This window comes from Protopterus annectens, chromosome 1.part0 (assembly GCF_019279795.1).
Source record: "Protopterus annectens isolate FY-2018-M chromosome 1.part0, PAN1.0, whole genome shotgun sequence".
NCBI classification, from domain to species: Eukaryota; Metazoa; Chordata; order Ceratodontiformes; family Protopteridae; genus Protopterus; species Protopterus annectens.
In genome coordinates, this window is record NC_056725.1 from 292,691,530 (window position 1) to 292,711,988 (window position 20,459).

General features: G+C 38.7%; 1 protein-coding gene across 1 annotated transcript in view; it reads right to left on the reverse strand.

The window, feature by feature from the left end:
* Positions 1–20,459, reverse strand: part of EPAS1 (endothelial PAS domain protein 1) — a 1,067,454-nt gene that overhangs the window by 425,280 nt on the left and 621,715 nt on the right. The window lies entirely within an intron of this gene.

A 20,459-nucleotide genomic window follows, 5' to 3' on the forward strand; every position in this document is an offset into this window, starting at 1 on the left:
CTATCACCCACAGTGTCAGTTGAAGAGTGGACAGGTAGGGATGGACAAGAGATCCCTTGTCGTGTGTGAGTAGATCCACCCTGTGAGGTAACTTGTTATGATTGCCCTTGGCTAAATGAAAAAGGAGAAGGAACCAATGCTGTCACAGCCAAAAGGGAGTCACCAACAAGATTTTGGGAGCATCCTGTTGAATTTTGAACAGGACTTTTGAAATGAGAGGAAGGGGAGGGAATGCATAGAGAAAATTCTCCTTCCAAGAAAAAGAGAAGGTGTCCACCTTCCACACCTGAAGCATCTGTGAACAGTTCCTGGGAGTAAAGAGGGAAATGAAAAGAGAGCCGTGTCTGAATCCCGAAACTGAGAAAGCCATGATCCTGAGAAGGAGTTAGAGAAGACTTTTTGAAGTTTATTGTGAACCCCAGGCAGAGAAGAAGGAAATGTCAAACTGAAGATTTTGCAAAAGGATCACTGGAGAGTAAGCCAGAATCAGCAGATCATCCAAGTAAGGAAATAGTTGGATCCCCTGAAGCCTGCAAAAAGCCATCACAGGAGCAAGGCATTTGGTGGATACCCTTAAGGCAGAAAAAAGGCCAAAGGACAAAGCAGAGAATTGAAAATGCTAAGAAGCAACAGAGAAATGCAAAAACATCCAGAAAAGAGGATGGACCAGAATATGGAGATAAGCATTCTTGAGATCCAGAGATACCATATAGGCCTGAGGAAGCAGAAGAGGAAACAAAAGTCTGAAGGGACAACATCCGAAAAGTGGGCACCTTCAGATAAGTGCTGAGATGAGAGAGGTCTAGAACTGGTCTCCAAGTACCCTCTTTTCACAAACTACATGTGGGATCATTTGAAACATATTATCTTAAATTTTCACTTTATATACAGTCAATGTTTGTTTTTATCTGCATTATGGAACTTGCAGGGTCTGCTAATGTGCCTTTTGCATGCATACACTACAACAATCCTGTCATGGCACTGTTATTGACATAAAAATATATTCTTTATCTACTGTTGCCTCAAAGCTTAATCAGGGGACTGTGGCTCCAGGAAATTAGACTGTACAGCACATGCATGTATATAGCAACAGCTATGAACCAAGACTTCACCTAGACACATCTGGCAAAAGTAACTGCTACCTTTGCTGCAAGATGTAGTCAAGAAACCGAAGCAACTCTGACAAATGCCCAATACAAAGCATAGTTCTCTGAAAAATTACTGAATTAACAGGAACACAACAGAAATGCAAGTGTCATTTTGTAAAAGAAGTGTCTAATTTAAGCTTGTAGCTTCAGAAAGTATTAGTTTCTTATTTAAAAATGTAATTTTGTATGTCATTAAAAATAAGCAGAGAAACTCACTTCCTGTTTTGACTGTTTCCTCCAACTGTCTTTCAGGAAAGAGTGTACAGCTTTGGAAATACGGCAGAACTCCCCTATTTGGTACACATTTGGGCCCTGCTTAAATATATGCCCATTAAATAATATATATAAAGGTGTATTACACCTGTACCTGCACATACGAGGCTATGAGATGTATAATCAGGAAATGTTATAAGGCATTTCTAGGCAATGTTTCTCTTTGCTGTGTATCGCTCCATGAGAATGATACAACACAATTATCTTGACCGTTTGCTCATATGCAATAAGTCTGATGTACTTGGTTGCAACATTAAAAAAGGACGTAGCACAGTCCAGATTACAGCCTAACATAACAGACAGATCATTCTAGTTAGACTGAATACTTGAGTCCTGGTACAGGAGAAGATCTGGAACCTTAAAAGGTACCATTATTACATATTTAGTGATGTATAACATGATGTGTAACTAAACAAATGTATTTAGATGTAATATTGTTATCTAACTTTGAACACTGTGTCCTTAACAGACCTGTCTTGCATGGGTGTGATTCTTTTTGATACTTATGGAACAGTTTTTTCTCAGTGACTTCTTAGTTACATTGAAAACAATATCAGTTACTGCTCCAGTTCACTTCCTGTTATCCTAATTTTTGCCAGCCCTTTAGTTCAATAGCCAGGAGTTCTACATATCAGGAAGCTTCTTTTCAACAAATCCCCTTAAAGTCCTGTAAGGTAATTACTGACAAATTAAGTCCCATGCTACCTACAACTTTATGTTCAAGGATTATGCTTATACCCATTTGTGAAACATTCATCCAAGTCTAACAGCTCCAATTCTGCATTACTAACACTACTACCAGGTCCCAGAGCAAACAGTTCAGAGATGCTAAAAACTCCTCTGTCTATACTCTGATATAGGATACTGACAGCAGGCATTAGAATCAATGCAGTGTATTCCTTCCTTAATAAGGGGACTCCTAGCATTCAACTTACCTTGTCAAGGAGCTAGTCACTAGTACAGTACAACTTACACTCAAACCTGACTCTAAAAGCGGAAGAGCTGTGCTGTCTGTTAGTTCTTCAGCAGATTCAAAAGCTACAGCATATACTAAACTAAAAACTAAATAAACTAAATTAACAGAGAATTTCTGCAGGCTACATCTGATGCCATTGTATCTCACTATGGAAAAATTACCTACAGAAATCAGTGCAAAAGACAAAGTAGGCCTTGCTGCAGAAAGCATAGCCCTTGTTGTCATGATGGACTCTTATAAGAAAAATATTACATCTACTCAGGTAACATAAAAAGGCTAAGAACAGAAACAAAGGTTTCTATTCTACATCCTAGGGAGAATGACTCGTAGTTGGTGACCAATTTATATTTATTTTTTAGCCGTAGCTTGTGAAGTATATGACCAAAAAAAAACTTGCTGGAACTATGATTAGTGATTAAATGACTGTCATATTTTGCTAGCACTCTTAAGTGGATTCTAATATGCAGTGGTGAAGGAGGTTTGGGATAGATTTGCCAACATATCACACTCAGCACCTAGGGACTATGTGCGCAGAGCAGTATAGAAAACACTTGGGTGATATCCTACCAGAAAAGAAGGAACACATGTTGAATTTATTTTTAATGGACATATGAGACGAGTGCAATGCCCTTGCCTGAAGGTTAAGTCCTGTAGGTTTCACTAGTGTGTACCAGGCTAGCACACATCTCAGGACATGAGATTATGGCTGTACCACCGCAACATCTAAGCTTACTGTAAACAGATGCTTCCTTCTACATTCTGCCCCCTGGTACTTTTGTTACCAAACATTAGGATATAAACATACTAAGGTACCAGTGGCGGATTTAGGGATGGGCGCAGGGGCGCACGCCACCCCCTTTTTAAAGCTGCTGTGCGAGTTAAAAAAAAAAAAGAAATGCACTGCGCTGTGCTTTTGTTAAAATTGGAAAATCTACTACCAAAATCGTACGTTGCTGTTTCAACTTTTTTTTTTTTTTTTTTATGTGAAAGATGCATCGGAGATGCAATTGAAGGTTGCAGTCAGGTGATCTATAGGACGATCCTTAATTGCTCCTCCAATTGCTTCTCCGCTATAGTTGAGTGAAAGTGCATCTGGTCACAGCGAGGATTTAGCAGATGGTGAAACAGATGTTTTCAGACTAGCGCCAAACTGCAGAGTTGATCAACATTTCACGTATTCAAGGAGAACTGCTGCAGTGAGTGCAGACTAGTGTTCAGAAACTCTGAGGTAAATTTTTTTTCCTTACAGAGAGCGTATCAAAGTTGGGTGTCTCTGAAAAACATTTTTTTAAATCCCAATAGATAGCATGCTTCATAAGCATGACACCTAGTTTTTACTTCCTGACTTTTTTTCCTTCTTTTAGCTGTATTTTAGTAGTTTTTTCTTCAGAGCATCCTGTGCTTACTGTACTTCAATAACCCCTCCCACACTGTGATGTCACCATTTTCTCATTCTGCCTACTTATCTTCTAATTATTTATGCCCTTTAGTGACAGTCCCAGAATTGTTTTTATTCACCTGGGAAAACAAACACTAGGTTGATGTTTGTTCAGTTGTGCCTTGTTAGTACAGATATTTAATAAAGCTGAGCATCCTGAACTGTGCAATGTTTTTTAATCTTACAGGGAATGACCTTTGTTAGAAAAGTATTATATGTAATTTGCCTTTTTTGTAGACTGTATGCACCAACTCTTACTCAACAACCTCTCAAATAAATACATAAGTAAAAATGCATACTTATAGTTCAAAGCAAAGTGCTGCTGACTTTTTTATCATTAAAAATCAGCGGTTGTTTCTCGTGTTATCGAACATCTCTCGCTGTTATTATAATCAGCTAAAACATTATTGCCTATGCATTCAGATGCAGTGGAACATTTCTAAGCAGGTCTATGGCCATATTTGTTGGTCTGTTGGACCTTACTGGTGATATCTATTTTGTAACAAACTTAAATGGGAAGGATTGCATCTGGCTCTCCTGCATCCCTGACTTTAAGCTGTCGTGCTGTCATTTCAAGAAAATGCAAAACAAATGCTTTTTTCAGGGTGCTGAATTGCATGGGTTGCCACCTCTCACAGTTAAACTATTGTATTCATTCTCCCCACATTAACTATATCTTTAGGTAATGAATGTCCCTTTTTTAGGTATAAGGCTGATGTCATTATAGAAGTGATAAAGGAACCCATGTTGTTTCTTAGGAATTGCCACACATAACCACCTTATCATTCTCTTTTTCCAATGAAGCCTAACCTAGGGGGTTGAGTACTGTGTGTCTGCCTCTGGATGAAGATATTATATATATATATATATATATATATATATATATATATATATATATATATATATGTGTGTGTGTGTGTGTGTGTGTGCGAGATCTATATAAACGTGGCAGAGGTGAGAGTAGGTGATGGCCTGTGAAAGTACCATGCAGCAAAATAGTGTTGAAAGTTTGCCAGTTATGGACAGTAAAACAACTTGCAGGTGACAAATTAATTGCTACACACTAATATACTAGTAAACAATTAAAATAATCATTGCAAAGCACATTCAACCGTAGCCTTGAATGTTACATTAGTACTGTTATCTGAGTTATGTAATACCTAATAATGAAATCCTATGAACAAACTTCAACCAGTGGAATGTTATAATTTATTTTACATGCCTGCATTAATAATTTAGTTTTCTTTTTCTCAACATGGACTTTATTCTTTAATAAATGCTATCCTGTGGTATGTGATAGTGACCAGTTCTATTTAATTTTATTTTATTTCATGTTTGCTTTTGGTGCATTGCTTAGAAGTAATAACAGTTATTACTTCTATTGGAACCTTTGCTTGAGAGGTGTAGTTATGGTAACTATATCACTATTAGCTTGTGTATCACACAGCATGGTTCAGAGATACTGCCAAGGAAATAAATGTGTGTGAGCTTTGTCTAGGTTATCTGACACCTTGGATAGTTCCCCACACTGGTGCCTGCCTCAACCTAAAGTTGACAGACTAAAAAAAGTAAAATTAAATTTCATTGTCATTATAACTGTGGCAAGTCTCTTGCTAGAATCATACAAAGTGTATTGCTAAAGTTAATGCAGCATCAGAATTAATTTAAAAAGCCCCAGTATCACCTGGCTTTGCAGTCACATCCAATTGGCAATTGCCAGTAACCTGACCTTTGACCAACACATGTCTACTGTGGTGGGAAAATTACCCTATGTTGCACAACTTGTAATGGCATGGCATCCAGGTCCAAGGAAGTAATTTTTCCACTATACTCTACTCTCATTATACCAGTCATTAAGTACAATGCACCCTTCAGCATGTATGTGACCAGGCACTTGCAACAGCCTGAGAGACAACAGACAGTAAACAACTGCTATGCAGACAGTCTCAAAGTCCTGTGTGACAAAGTGCATAATAGTACCCTTTGGAAAGACAGCCACCTCTGGAAATTACCACGTTGATAATACACCCCTAAAAGTAGACTAGTGGTCAGGAATCTGGGAACGCATGCTGACAGTAACCTGACCTCTGACCACCACGTGTCTTCTGTGGTGAGAAAATCACTCTGTGTTGTACAACATTTAAGTAAGGGCATGACATCCTGTACTGTGCTGTCATCAAACCCATCACTGAGTAAAATGCATCCTTCAGCATGTACCCAACCTGGCACTTACAACAGCCTGAGAAACCACAGAGAGTAAACAAGTCCTATGCAGACTATCTCAGAGCCCTATCCATTTACTCAGACTTCTACAGACTGCTGAATGGCAGTCTGTACCTAGCCAACAAGGCATGTTTGGCATCTACTTCTCAAAGGTCCATTCAAAGGCAAAAGGTCTGTGACTGACCAAGTTTACAGACAACTGTAAGATGGGTGCTGTCATTGACTCCCCAAATGATGTTAACATACTTCAAGAGGGTCTCACAGCAACAAATGACTGTTGCCAAAGTCATGACTTTAAATTAAATGTATAAAAATGTATTATACCATTCAGCAAAAACATGGCCCTTACTGATTACCACATTAGTGGCAGCCCCCTAAACATACAACCTGTGGTGAGAGACCTGAGTACACAAGTTAACAACAATCTTACATTTGGCAATCATGTAGCAGCAGTGGTCAGAAAAGTGTTTTACTTGGTTCATCTCATAAATAAAGGGATTGCATCCAGAAGAAAGGAGGTCATTACCTCTCTGTACTCCTCCCTCATTAGTTGAGTACAACACCCCGTTTTCTATGTACCTCTCAAAACACCTGCAGCAACTGGAAAGGCCACAGAAATACCTCACAAAGAGAATCCATGGCCTGCAACACCTGTCTTATGGGGACAGGCTCAAATCACTATCACTCTACTTGGTATCGTACAGATTGCTCAGAGGTGACCTGGTCTCATCTACAAGGCAATCTTGGACCCTGATCTACTAGAGATGTTCCATATCTGTAAGTCTAGCTCCTCTCTTAGTACCTGATTGAAAGGCTTAAATCTAATATGTGACATTTACAAAACCTGCTGGAGAGACAGATTTGTCTCCCAGAGACTGCCCCATCTCTGGAATAGACTCCCTATACACGTCAAACAAAATATGCTGCTAACCCTCTTCAATGCAACCTTGATTAGTGGATGGGCAATCACAAATATGTCCCAGGGGTTCCACCTGTGTCCCTCACTGGCAGGGTGGTTTCTTTTCTGGGGATAAACTCTTGGCTAGGCTTGTAAGGGTCCCAGAGCCATTAGCCTAGTAATCTCCTATGATCCTATGATACTTTTCTGATGGATTTGTTGCACTTCTGCAAAACAAGTAGCATCTGAAAGTGCTGTGTAAGTAAACTTACCTTAGCAGTAGATGTTTGAATAGATCACTGCTGCAGTAGCCTAAGCTATATGGGTTATATCCTGCATAGGATGTCACAGCCAGCAGGATGGAAAGTAGAAAGTTGGGGATAGGGTTGTTGATAGAGGGTAGAAAGGGGCAATGCAGGCAGAAAGAGTAGTGATGACCTTTTGGGCCAGTGTTTTTGTTGTAGAAGGTTAAATACATTTCAGAGATAAAGGATAATAGGGAGGTTATGAAGGACAGATGCAGATAATTGTACTGTTGTAACATATGAAATTAAAGGTGTGGGAAGCAGAGAACCTTTGGAATCATGGCCCTAATATAGTACTGAGATAGTGTAGGGGGGGGGGGTAATAAGCTAGCGGTGTTGTCAGGACAGGTTTTTGGTCAACTGATGCCCTAGGAAAAAGGTCTCCACAGTGCTCCCACCAACACCACCCTGTGCCCCCATCCTGGTCTACCTACACCATCCAGATTACTGGAAAAGCTCCCCTGATAGAGCAGTGCCCTAGGCAGCTGCCTAGTTGGCCTATGCCTAAGGCCAGCTGTGGGTCTTGTCTTGTAAGAGATGGAGGCAGAATGTAGAGCAGGTGAAGCATGAGTTGTGTAAGTAGGTGTCACTGAGGAAAAGGATGGGTAAATCTGAGTGATATGGGGCTAATGGATAAAATAACGATGAATGGGCGGCCACGGTGGTGCAGCAGTTAGTGTTGCCATCTCACAGTAAGAGGTTCTTCGGTTCAATTCTCGGCTGGGGTGCCTTCTATGCAGAGTCTGTATGTCCTCCCTGTGGTCGCGTGGGTTTCCTCCGGGTGTCCCGGTTTCCTCCCACATCCCAAAGACGTGCTGTACGTGGATTGGACACTCTAAATTGGTCCTAGGTGTGAGTGTGTGCATGTGTGTGCCTTCTGTGGAAGGTTGGGCACCGGGCTGGCAACTGGACACCGTAAAACTCCACTGCCAATCATGAGCAGACAGGTGATCCGCTGTGGCGACCCCTAACCGGGAAAAAGCCGAAAGAAGAAGCGAATAAAATAACGATGAAAAGGACAGACATCCAAGATGGCTGCACACCGATCAACAGACTGAGTTAATTTCTCCCTGCTTAAAAACAGAAACTGTGAAAAAAGGGACCCCAAAACTGTCAGTATGAGTAAACATCAGTCCCTTGTTAGTAATTACACTTCTTGGAGGCTAGCAAAGAGAATTTTGGAAGAACCTGTAAGAAAATCAACTGCAAAGAAAGAGAAGAAAGAGAAGAAAACTCTGGCTGGGAAGAATCCCGCAGACATTCAGCAAAAAGCAGTGAAATTCAGCTTTCGTACAGGAAATGACTTCAAGAAATTTAGAGGAAAAAATAAATCAAGTGTACTGAAATGTGTTAGAATAAGTGAAACACTGAAGAAATAGCTGAACTGAAATAATAAAAGATTGGAAAAGTAGAAGTTGTTTTAACTAGCTATTCAGCTGAACTAATGAAACTACAAAAATCAAAGGATGAAATGAAGCAAAGCCTAGCTGAGTATGAGGCTCTTTTTATCATTTTCTGCAGATTACAATCTACACACACACACACACACACACACACACACACACACACACACACACACACACACACACACACACACATATATACACATGCACACACACACATATATATACACACACACATACATATACATACACATATATATACATACACACACATATATACATACACACACACACACACACACACACACACACACACACACACACACACACACACATATATACACACACACACACACACACACACACACACACACACACACACACACACACACACACACACACACAAACATATATATGCATATACACACACACACACACACACACACACACACACACACTTGTCAAATTGTATCACGTTAACTAAAACATTAGCTCAAATAATAATGAAAAAAAATAGCCACATATTCTAGTCATACCCTTGGCATAGTATATGGTAAGGGGTGTTTGATTAAATTAGTTTGCATGTGAATTATTCTAAGCTTGCTTTAATCACTCTGAGTTAACAGTTCTTGGTCTTGGACAAGGGAAGTGAATAATGGATAGTGCTATCTGAGGTGAAATGGCCATATTCATTTTGAGAAGCTAAATATACTGTTGACTGACTTAATTTTTAAAGTTTAAGATTTTAATCTGAAGTTTAAAATTATTTATTCATCAGTGTATTTGTGTATTTGAATTTGTTAACCAAAATGTAATGTACTAATCAAAAAGTAGTGATTTTTAGGCCTTAGCAGGGTGCAGTCTCTTGTGAAAAAAAATACTTTGATGTTTTTTTTTGACTGGTTAGGGAGTGGTTAGGTATGTTCTTGTATGAGGTGAGGTATGTTTCTTAAAGTCTATGGACTTTAGCTTAGTTGACAATTCTGACATAGTGGAAAGGACAATTTATCAAAATCTTTATAGTTTTTTTTTAAGAATGCTTAGTTTTGCTGGCAAATGACAAATGATAGTTTATTTATCATTTAGGCTTAGTAGGTTTCATAAAAGGAGAATTTCAAAACTTCTGACCTTTATTCCAGTCGAGGCAAGATACTGTCTATGTTTGCTTGGGCAGTGGACACATTTTTTTGTAGAGGGTATCTAATCAGCTTAGTTGAGGAAGGCAGCTGCTAGGCATGCTTATTAAACAGCTGCTGGACATTACAGGTAAGTGTATATTTTTATGTTTCAGAGATTCTTATTCAAGCTTTGAATTAATAATGGTGGATGTAATTGACATAATAAGTAAGCAAGAATGATGTATTTATTGCACTTTTTGTTAACATATGTTGTATTTGTGAGGTTATGCTTTGACTCTGAGTTTTATTTTTACAGTTTGCCAGTTTTTACTGCACATAGTGTGGGCAGTTTTTATTTCAGGTGTATATTTTGGCTATGTTAGGGAGGGTAGTTTCTTTCTAATAAGTTGGATTTGTCTTAAGCTTTGTGCTTATTTGATAGCCAGTCATTCTGTTTTACTTTTCATGAAGCTTGGACAAGCATTTGCTCATTTCAGCAGTTATATAAGATTTTACATTTGTGTTTGTCCTGTGTTATATGTATGTCTGTGTATGTATAAATAAGTGTGTATTTGTGTGTGTTAATGTTGTCACCAGAATGTCTTTTGTTGAATTGTAGTTTATTGTGGTGATGTTTATCATATTAAACCGTTTAATGTATATTATCAAATTTTAAAGGGAAAGTGTCAAAGATCCAAAGTTTAGGAAATACTGATTTTTTGTAGCAGTGCATAGTCCTTTTACTAAAAAATGCATATGTTTTACATTTCTTCTTTAATTTCAAGGCAGTGGAGTCTTGTGATGATTTATGCCTTGCCAGTACCCACCCTTTTGCTGCACCCCTTTTTCTAAGAAGATTACACTAGCCCAGGGTGAATTTATGGGTGCCCATTCAATCACCTAGGATGATATATGTCACACTGTTTAACTGGCAAGAGGCAGTCTGTCTCAGAGGTGGAGGAAGTGATGTGTGATGAATCTGTCTCTCCATCACGTTTTATTTAACTGTTGGTGAAGATTTAGGTACCTTCTTCTGGCATTTGTGGAACTAGTAAGCTTGTGGAGATACAAAAGATCTAGGACAACTGTATCTCTCATGCCACAGAGAGAAGGCATTAATCTTCCCTCAAGAGTCTAATAAAGAGGCAGTGCTTCCAGTCTGTCTCAGGAACTCGGGTTCATTACGGCAGTGATCTTAGGAACTTATGGGTTTCTCTATAGTTGTTTGATATGTCTGGTGAGGCACATCCTGAAAAGGGCATTGCACTTAATTGGCCTAATAAAGGCTGAATGTAAAGTGACACTGCCCTCTTTAGATCTGAATGATATTCTCCTGGCCATTAGCTGCACTAATTAGAAGGATTTTGCGACAACTGTATTTCACCTGATGATTGAATGAAAGGGAATTTTCAATCCAAGATTCAAGGCCCCTAACAACATTGTCATTTTGAAGTAGGGTATTGTCTGTGCTGTAGGCTGATAAAAAGAGTTGTCTACTAAATCAGATAATAGCACACTTTTCTGCATTTAATCTGAGCCTGTTTGCAGCACACTAGTTATTAGTAAAAGGTAGGGGAATCGGGGGTGGGGGTGGAAATTACAGTAACTCACCGGTTGCAGTCATCTGCAAACTTAGTTAGCCAGAGATCCTTGTTTACAGCCTGCAGATGAAAAAAAGTAAGTCCCAAAAAAGGTGCTCAAAAACTGAGCTCTCATGTTAGGACTTATTGCCTTCATGCTTCCTATAAGACAATTGTTACCGGCACTTTGAGGATTCTGTGTTTTAGCCAGTCTGCTCTCCATCGTACCATAATTGCCATGATCATCCTCAAACCCCTTTTTCCCCAGTTTCTACATGGGCTCAGGGTATTTTGTTAACCATCACCATCTCTCTCCATTCATTACCACACTCTTGCCTTCTTCAATACTCATGCCTGACTGTCACAGATTTTCTCTGACACAATCCAAGCATCTCTTTGCTGGATGCCCTCATTCCCTGTTACCTTTTTTCTGTCTGCCCCAAATCTTCTTCACCAGATTATATTCTGCTTTTCTGCACATGTGTCTGAACCACTGTAATCTGTTCTCTTTGATCTTTCCTGCAATTGGAGCTACTTTGGCTTCTGCTGTTATGTCTTCATTTCTTCGTCTTTATCATATCTGCTGTGACCTCATGTGAGGCTGCTGCTTTCCCTGACTTCATTTTCCTTAGTGCTGTTCTTACTTCTTCTAGGGTGGGCTCCTCTTCTCTCATTGCAAACTGTGTCTAGGGCAGTACAGCTTCTGTGGGTTTTTTCTTCATTCAGAAGGTGCTGAAAGTACTCCTTCCATCTTCCTTTGATGGCCTGTTGACTGGTGAGCAGGTTGTTACTGGCATCCCTTATGAAAGGTGTCTGACTCATAGGTCTCAACCTCTTAAGGGGCCAGTGTGGAACACAGACCTTAGCAATGTGTGACAAGCAGTCAAAATGTGGAACACGCATTTTTGCACTACGAGAAAACCCACTATTTCCATGGGACCTGGTTGAAGTGTGCTTTCTGCCAGAAGTACTAAATTAGTGAATACCGTACATTTTTAAAATTCAATAGGACACATGTCAAATAAAACAAAGTCAGCAGAAACCATTGATAAAATACAACATACTCAGTGGCTGGTGCCAGGTCTGCTGTACCAATTCACTATGAATAGTATTAGACAAGGGTCACACTCTGCAGAAAACAATAATGTTAAATCTGCCAGTGAATATCTTGTTGAGATCCAATGGCAGGAAATTCCCCAATTATATTAACAGAGCATCGACTCCATTTGGACAATGATTGCCTAGTGTTTCTTATACTGCTGCCTCTCATACCACTCATCTGTCCAGATTTTTACCTCATATTTTCGTCTGCTCCTTATAAAATTTGTGGTTTTCTGGCTAATCATTGAGGATTGAAGTCTGTAAATAATATTAAATAATGACAGACATTTCAGTTTCAGACTTCATATCCTTCAGAAAAATACACAATGATGCAAAACCTGTTATTCTAACAACTTTCTAAGTTTATAGGAACAATATTTAAAATCTGTCCCTATTTTTGGCCTTTGTCTCCCCGTTGTGGTATTTGTACCATTAACTTGAAATAGTGACAGAATAAGATAATGTAAAGTCGCATGCATTTTCAAGTAAACTAAGTCAATATATTTACACTTAGTCATTATTTCCTCAATGTAACCAACCATTTTGTCTCCCCAAATGGCAAGTTGGCAAGTTTTAGGAAGGACAGAACAACATTCTGATCTAAAATCACGGCTAGCTGAGAAGCATGAGTAACATACTATGTTGTGAGCTTCCTATTTGAAGCTGATTATTGTCGCTAAGTGGTATATATTTTACCAAGGTGTCTCACGTTAATCAAAAAAAAACAAGAGGAATGACGATTCTCCATCAACATATATTTCACATTAGGAAGGAAATCAGAAAATCTAGCAAAAACTCATGTAGATGTCCACAAAATGTGCGAGACTTCCACCAGAAAACCTACACTTTTAAGAAAATACTGCTGGCTGCCAACACCTGCGGTGCAGCGATTTCCACATTCTAGTTTTCATTACATAATTTGCGGAGAGGCTGCACGTGTGACTGATACTGTTATTTCTACCAAGAATGCAGAACTGGAATGCAGTTGGCTGTAGGCAAGTATGGAAAAGCAATCATCCAATAGGTAGCATTTTTTTTTAATTAACGTCCATACAGACCTATTGCTGGTGACTTGACTCCTTCCTCATTTGGATGTGGATGTCAAAACACAAAGCGGAGCAATGGCTGCTCATTACGGAACAGCGGAATATTTGGCTTAATCGATCGCAAATGCTGAGCATTCCACACAATCCTTAGCACTTGGCTGCTCAGGTCTGACCACCTTCTTTATCTTTCTGACTTTGTCTTGCAACCTGATATAGTTTCTTTGTGCCCTTTACTGAGTCACTTTCCAGAAGCTGGTAGAGTGCTTCCGATGCCCTGTTCTTTGCTACTGCAACTCTTTTCTTAGCTTCAATGCTAGCCAACAGTAGTCCTTCCTAGCCTGGTCCATCTTTTCTGTCTTCCACTTTTTCCTGAACTCCTTTCTTTTGATGACTTTTTGGACTTCTGCATTCCACCACCAGCTTTCTTTATGAAAAGAGAAAGCCCTCTACCTTGGAATTACTATATGCCTATATGATTCATTTTTGATACCTTTGTGCACTTTCTTTCCGATAGTTATAGTGAAGTAGGAGGAGTTATGATGTTAGGTGTACGAATTTTGCTGTCCAGATTTTTGGTTGTATGTATCTGCTTTCCAAGAACCTTTGTCTATATTTTTGATGTCTGCAGGTTGAGAGGTATGATGACCTTATTTACATTAACAATACATGGAGTATCTGTAGGTTATTTCCGCAGTATAAGACTAGATATGATGAAGTTCTGGAGGAATATAGATAACTTTCCACCAGCCATGGGGGAGTTTCAAAGTAGAGGATTAGAATGAGTAATAGGCATTGAGATGATGCAGGAAGGGTGCCTTCTCAGCACATAGGATATCATAATTTGACTCCTAGCTAATATGTAAATGTGACACACTCACTTTAAATCACTTTTATTCCCTGTCAGATGGTGTGAAAAGTCTGAATGTGAAAACAAGTGATATTGATACTGGCACACAATGTTTTAATAGCCGCTAAGCAAGCAAGAATAATCCACAACAAGCCCACTTCCCGGCTACACAGCGATTCCACCTACTCTGCAGTAGGGATCCTGCCTATAGTGGCTTACTTATGAGTAAATTCCTCAGCTCTGTGAACACCTGCAGTTACTTCAGAGTGTCTGACTCTTGAGTGTAGAACAACTGAAACACATTCTATCCACAATTACCCCAGCTGTTTACTATATTTGTTTACTGTACCACAATATATTAGATATCAGAAGATACCGTTTAGTGTTAACTATCAATATGAACATTGCATTAGAGGTCATGCATACACATTTACAGTATCTATTTATCAGCTGAATGTATATTGCTGTCTTTTCACACATAATTCAGAGCATCTTAAGGTGATGTTTACACACCTCCAGTAACCAGTGTTCCGCTTTCTCACACCAACCCCTGTAGTTGACTTACTAGACTGCGCCCCCCCCTTTCCCATATTCCTAGATCCGCCACTGGGTACTGACACAACAACTGGACACCTAATGGCATAAATCACTCTCTGAGTAAAATTATATCATCCAAGCCAAATTCATGAACATCTACACTAAGTGTACACGTTCTGAATTCAAGAACATCGCTATGTTTGCTTGCATTTTGCATTTACTTAATAAGATTAGGTGTGCACATAGTCTGCACTTTCTGGTAACCTTTATGAATCCCTCTTGATATTTAAGGCTGCAAGAAAATCAGCAGGAAAACTAAAATTAGGAGGAAGAAGGTGGAAGTTATTCTTAGGTTCTCTATTCAGTCAGAATTGTATATACAACCTAGTGTAGGAGTTCATGAATCTGACCTTTTATTTTCCACAAATATATCTGTGTTACAACATCTGTAACTAAAACACCAATATATATATATATATATATATATATATATATATATATATATATATACACACATAACTGTTGACATTTACATCTGTCTCCATACTAAGGGAAAATTCCACAGGTGGACAGGTGGACTATGCTATGTTATCAGAACCACATCTAGCTATTCAGGTGCCACTTACTGATCTGGTATCCTCTCAATTTTTAAGGTGAATAAAAACAAGGAAAAGAAGATGCTTGTCTGTCACAGAAACAGTCCAGAAATGCTAAAAACTCCTCATTCTATATTCTGATACATACTACTCTCTGTAATACAGAAAGAATTTGTTCTTAGGAGATCCATGAAGGTTGCAAAACCAGGAAGCATTAAAGAATACTTTTATGGCACCAGCTACAGCAGTTGCCAGATGAATAAACTGTTTTTTTTCAGGCCAGCCAATTTCCTCACAAATGTTACAGGATGAGATTTGCAGCTACAATTTAGCTGGACTATTGGATGGTTGTCAGGGATTTAAGTGGTTTAGACCACACAAAAGCAGGAAAATATGAGCACTGAATCCACTGCCACTGAAAGCATCAGTAGACAGGAATTCATTAAATTGTTAGATAAGATATTCTGAAGAAGGAATGGGAGATGACAGCTCAATATCTACCATATGGGAGGTCTTTAAAATGAATTTAAGGGAGGGTTGTAAAAACGTCTACATTATTTGAAAATATAGTAAACTGCTTGCCACATTTGTAGCAAGTGGCTTGATAAAGCATATACCACACATAAAAAGCTGAAGTGGCTCAGCCTTGCATAGAAATGTAGTATCAGCATTTATTTCTGAATGTCGGTACTGCACTTCTGACCGATAGGCATCTGCCACACCTTAACTACGCCTCTGTGTGTTACATTGGCTGGAGTGGAACAATAACATGAAGGGACTGCTTGCCTCCCATGTGGATGTCATTGTATAGGGTGTCTCTCAAAGCCTTGTCATCTCACTCAGTTATTCTCTGTTTGAAAGCTACCCTCCAGGCTGGCTACAAAGGGTACAGGGCTACTTTTGTTGTGTGGAACTGCACAGGGCTACTGTTGATGAGGCAGTTCTTGTATCTACGAGAGCTATGCAAACAAAAATCTTATTATTTTTTTTGGTCAAAAAACTATTAATGGCAGTATAGTGGGATACTCTCCCTACCTCAGCTGAGATGGATTTGCTTAGGTAGAAAACAAAACAAGTTCCCAGGGTTATCAAGCAAATTAGGCAAATTCCATCCTTGAGGTTTCTCATTTGGCATCTAGGGCAGAACATGCCCCTACTCACAACAAACAAGATTGTTCAGAAAATCAGTTCGGCAAAAGCAGCTCTAATATTTCAACCCCCGGGAAAATATAAATCCCTAAAACTAGTTGTCTATCGTTATGCTTCATATGGAAATTTATTTAACAGCAGCACTAAAGTGGGACATGGACTGTTACGATTGAAGAGTAATGAAAGTTCTTACCCCCTTTTTAGCAGTCAAAAAAGAGATGATGGTATATAATAGCATCACAAGAGATTCTTGCCATCTCAGATAACTTTAACAATGCACTGTTTCTAACTATATTGTATGATGAGCATATAACTGCAGGAATAAGAAATTTCATACTTCAGATAATTACGTCAGATAATTTTTTGGTTGAGACAATTAACTATAGACTCTGTCACAGACAAGCATTTTTACCTGGGAATTAGTTGAAGAAAAAAAAATCAAATCTAGGAAACACAGTATCCTGCGGTTGACTAAAAAAAAAATATATATGCAGACTGTCATACTAAGAAGAGAGCTTCCATCCTTAGGCTTCTAAAAGCACTTGAGGAATGATCATGACATACTAGCTATTGAATCTCTGCAAAATGTTAACCTGTTTCTTTAGTTTAAGGAAAGATGGATTGCTTATTCTGCAGTTACTGACTTTATTTGATGCATTTACAGTAACATGTTTTCTTGAAGACTTATTTTGCAGCCTCAGCTTTGCAGTTTTTTTTATATTTATTTGCTTTAACAACAAGTGGACAAGTTATCCCAATGAGGATTATAATCCTTGTGCTTTTCCTGAAAAAAAAACACAGCTGAAGAGCACTTTTTAAAGTGGTTTTGTAGGGGCAACACACACACATATCTATATATATATATATATATATATATATATATATATATATATACATATATACATTCATATATACAAACCAACTCTACGGTTTCTCCAACTTAAAGAAAGAGGAAATCACCACTGAAAAAGGCATCACTGCAGGCACAACAGTGATTTCCTATGGAGCAGGCCTCCTTGATGGATTGTATTTTGGGTAAATGAAACCCAAGAATTAAATCTTAGTCCATCCATAGGTTTCCCTGTGTTTGCTAATGTGTTTCTGTGTAAGTGTATATGTGTGTGTGTGTGTGTGTGTGTGTGTGTGTGTGTGTGTGTGTGTGTGCGTGCGTGTGTGTGTGTGTGTGTGTGTGTGTGTGTGTGTGTGTGTGTCCATGTGTGTGCACATCTGTCTATCTGTGTGAGCATCTGTGCGCATGGTGCACGGGCATGTGTGTCTGTGTGTGTGTGTGTGTGTGTGTGTGTGTGTGTGTGTGTGTGTGTGTGTGTGTGTGTGTGTGTGCATGTTTTCTAATGTGTGTGTGTGTGTGTGTGTGTGTGTGTGTGTGTGTGTGTGTGTGTGTGCATGTTTTCTAATGTGTGTATGTGTGTGTGTGTGTGTGTGTGTGTGCGCACATGTGTGCGAGCGCACGTGTGTGTGTGTGTGTGTGTGTGTGTGTGTGTGTGTGTGTGTGTGTGTGTGTGTGTGTGTGTGTGTGCGTGTGTGTGTGTCTGCGTGTGCGCATGTACTTTGGATATCAAAAAATAAATTTCATGTGCCTTGAAAACTACACATCTTTGTTGAACATTTTACTGTAACTTAGAGGAGTACTTTTTCAGATTCTTTTCCTTTTTCCTTTCTTTTTATTTACTATGATGAGATGTATGCAGCATATACATTAAAGTGCATTTGTTAGTTCTCTCTCTCTTTATATATATATATATATATATCTGCATCGATACATTTAAGTGTGATATTATTCTTGCTGAAAAGTATAGTGCCAGGTATATTATTAGGCATTGTATATATAGATATATATATATATATATATGTATATATATATATATATATATATATATATATATATATAAACAGAGGCAGGTGTTTTATTATTATGTATTTCTTTCACTTTTAGTAAGTGTATTATTAGCATACTGTATTTCTTTTGCATTTAGTAGCAGTGCCAGAAATATTATTTTTCATAGCATCTCTTCTTAAAGTATTTTTCTTGATGCATAAGACAAATTCTGTTCTACCTAAATGCGTGTCATCAGCATATAAAGCAATATAAATGTAATGCAAAAAAAATACACCTCTAAGATTAAGGCAAAAAAGTACATTTTGATTAATAAAGGGCTATTTATTCAGTCTACAAGGAACTGGCTTATGAAGAGCAATTTTGAGCTTAAATGGCTTAAAAAAGTGGTAAACATTGATTTTTTTTCAACAAAAGAGGCTAGTTTAAACATACAAAAATGAATTTAAAAGTTAAGAGCAAAGTACTTACAGAAACCATTTATATAAACTGATTTATGCATGGGCCGCACAGAGGTACAGTGGTTAGCATGCCTGTTTCTAACTGCTTGGTTCTCTGTTTCAGTTTTTGCATGGGGTGACTCTGCCTTCTGTGTCTAGTTTTAACATACATCATTGTATCTGAATGTGTTTTTGTTGTGTCCCCTGGCTTCCTTGCAAATTCAAAAGTGTGCCCTAGATGAACTGGCAGTCCTGAAAAACACATGTTCTTTTTGTGAGTGAGTTTGTATGTTTGTGCTTCATAGAATCAAATCTAAACCTGCCCCCTGGCTATCAATAGAAACCAAACAAAAAATCACTCTCAGGAATAAAGCCTGGAACAAATCTCGCTTAACTATAAACACAGCAGACTACCAAATCTTTAAGCAACTAAGAAATGAGACCAAAAAAGTAATAATGAACGATAAAAAAAATTACTACCTGAAACCTCAACATTCTCTCCAAAACAATCCACAAAAATTCTGGGCAACCATAAATCAATTACTACAGCCAAGTAAACCTGTCACACCCAACCCACAAGGCTCTGACATAAATAACCCCAACTAAACAGCAAATTCCTTTAATTCCTTCTTTATAGAAACTATTCAAACCTTAGCAAGTCAACTTCCCATCAAAAACACAAACGTCAATCAGCAACCTAAACCCACCCCCACCTTTTCACTTCCAACCAGTCCCAACAACTTATATTCTCTCCCTTCTAAAAAAACTCAAACCATGTACTCCCTCTGCTGACCTATTACCCGCAGAATACTTGCAATTAGCAGCTAAAGCAATAGCCTTCCCAATTTCAATTCTGATCAATAGAACCATCATTGAAGGATATGTCCCTAAACTTTGGAAAATCTCCCACATTATCCCACTCCATAAGGGTGGAAATTCTACTGAAATATCTAATTACCGCCCCATAGCCCTTCTTTCGCCCTTATCTAAGATCATGGAAAGGTGTAGACACAAACAACTGCTTCAACACCTGCTCCATAATAACCTACTCTCTAACACCCAACACGGATTCAGACCATCCCACAGTACCACCATTGCCCTCCTCTCCTTTACAGACACAATCAACAAAAATCGCAACAATAACACCCTCTCCTCAGCACTTTTCTTAGATCTATCCAAAGCCTTTGACATGGTCAACCACCAAATACTCATTCACATTCTGCAATCCACATCAATTGATACCCAATCTATTAACTGCTTTAAGTCCTACTTAAAAAACAGACATCAAGCAGTACTGTGGAACTCCACTCTATCCTCCCAGCTACCTGTCAACATTGGAGTCCCACAAGGGTCTATACTAGGTCCTCTCCTATTTTCTTTATTTATCAATGACCTACACCATGTGGCTCCCCAAGCCACATGTATACAGTATGCAGACGATTCAACGCTTATCTGTTCAGCCACATCTGTATCACACCTTCACTCCCTCACACAACACATATTTAACTCTGTAGAAGACTGGTTTT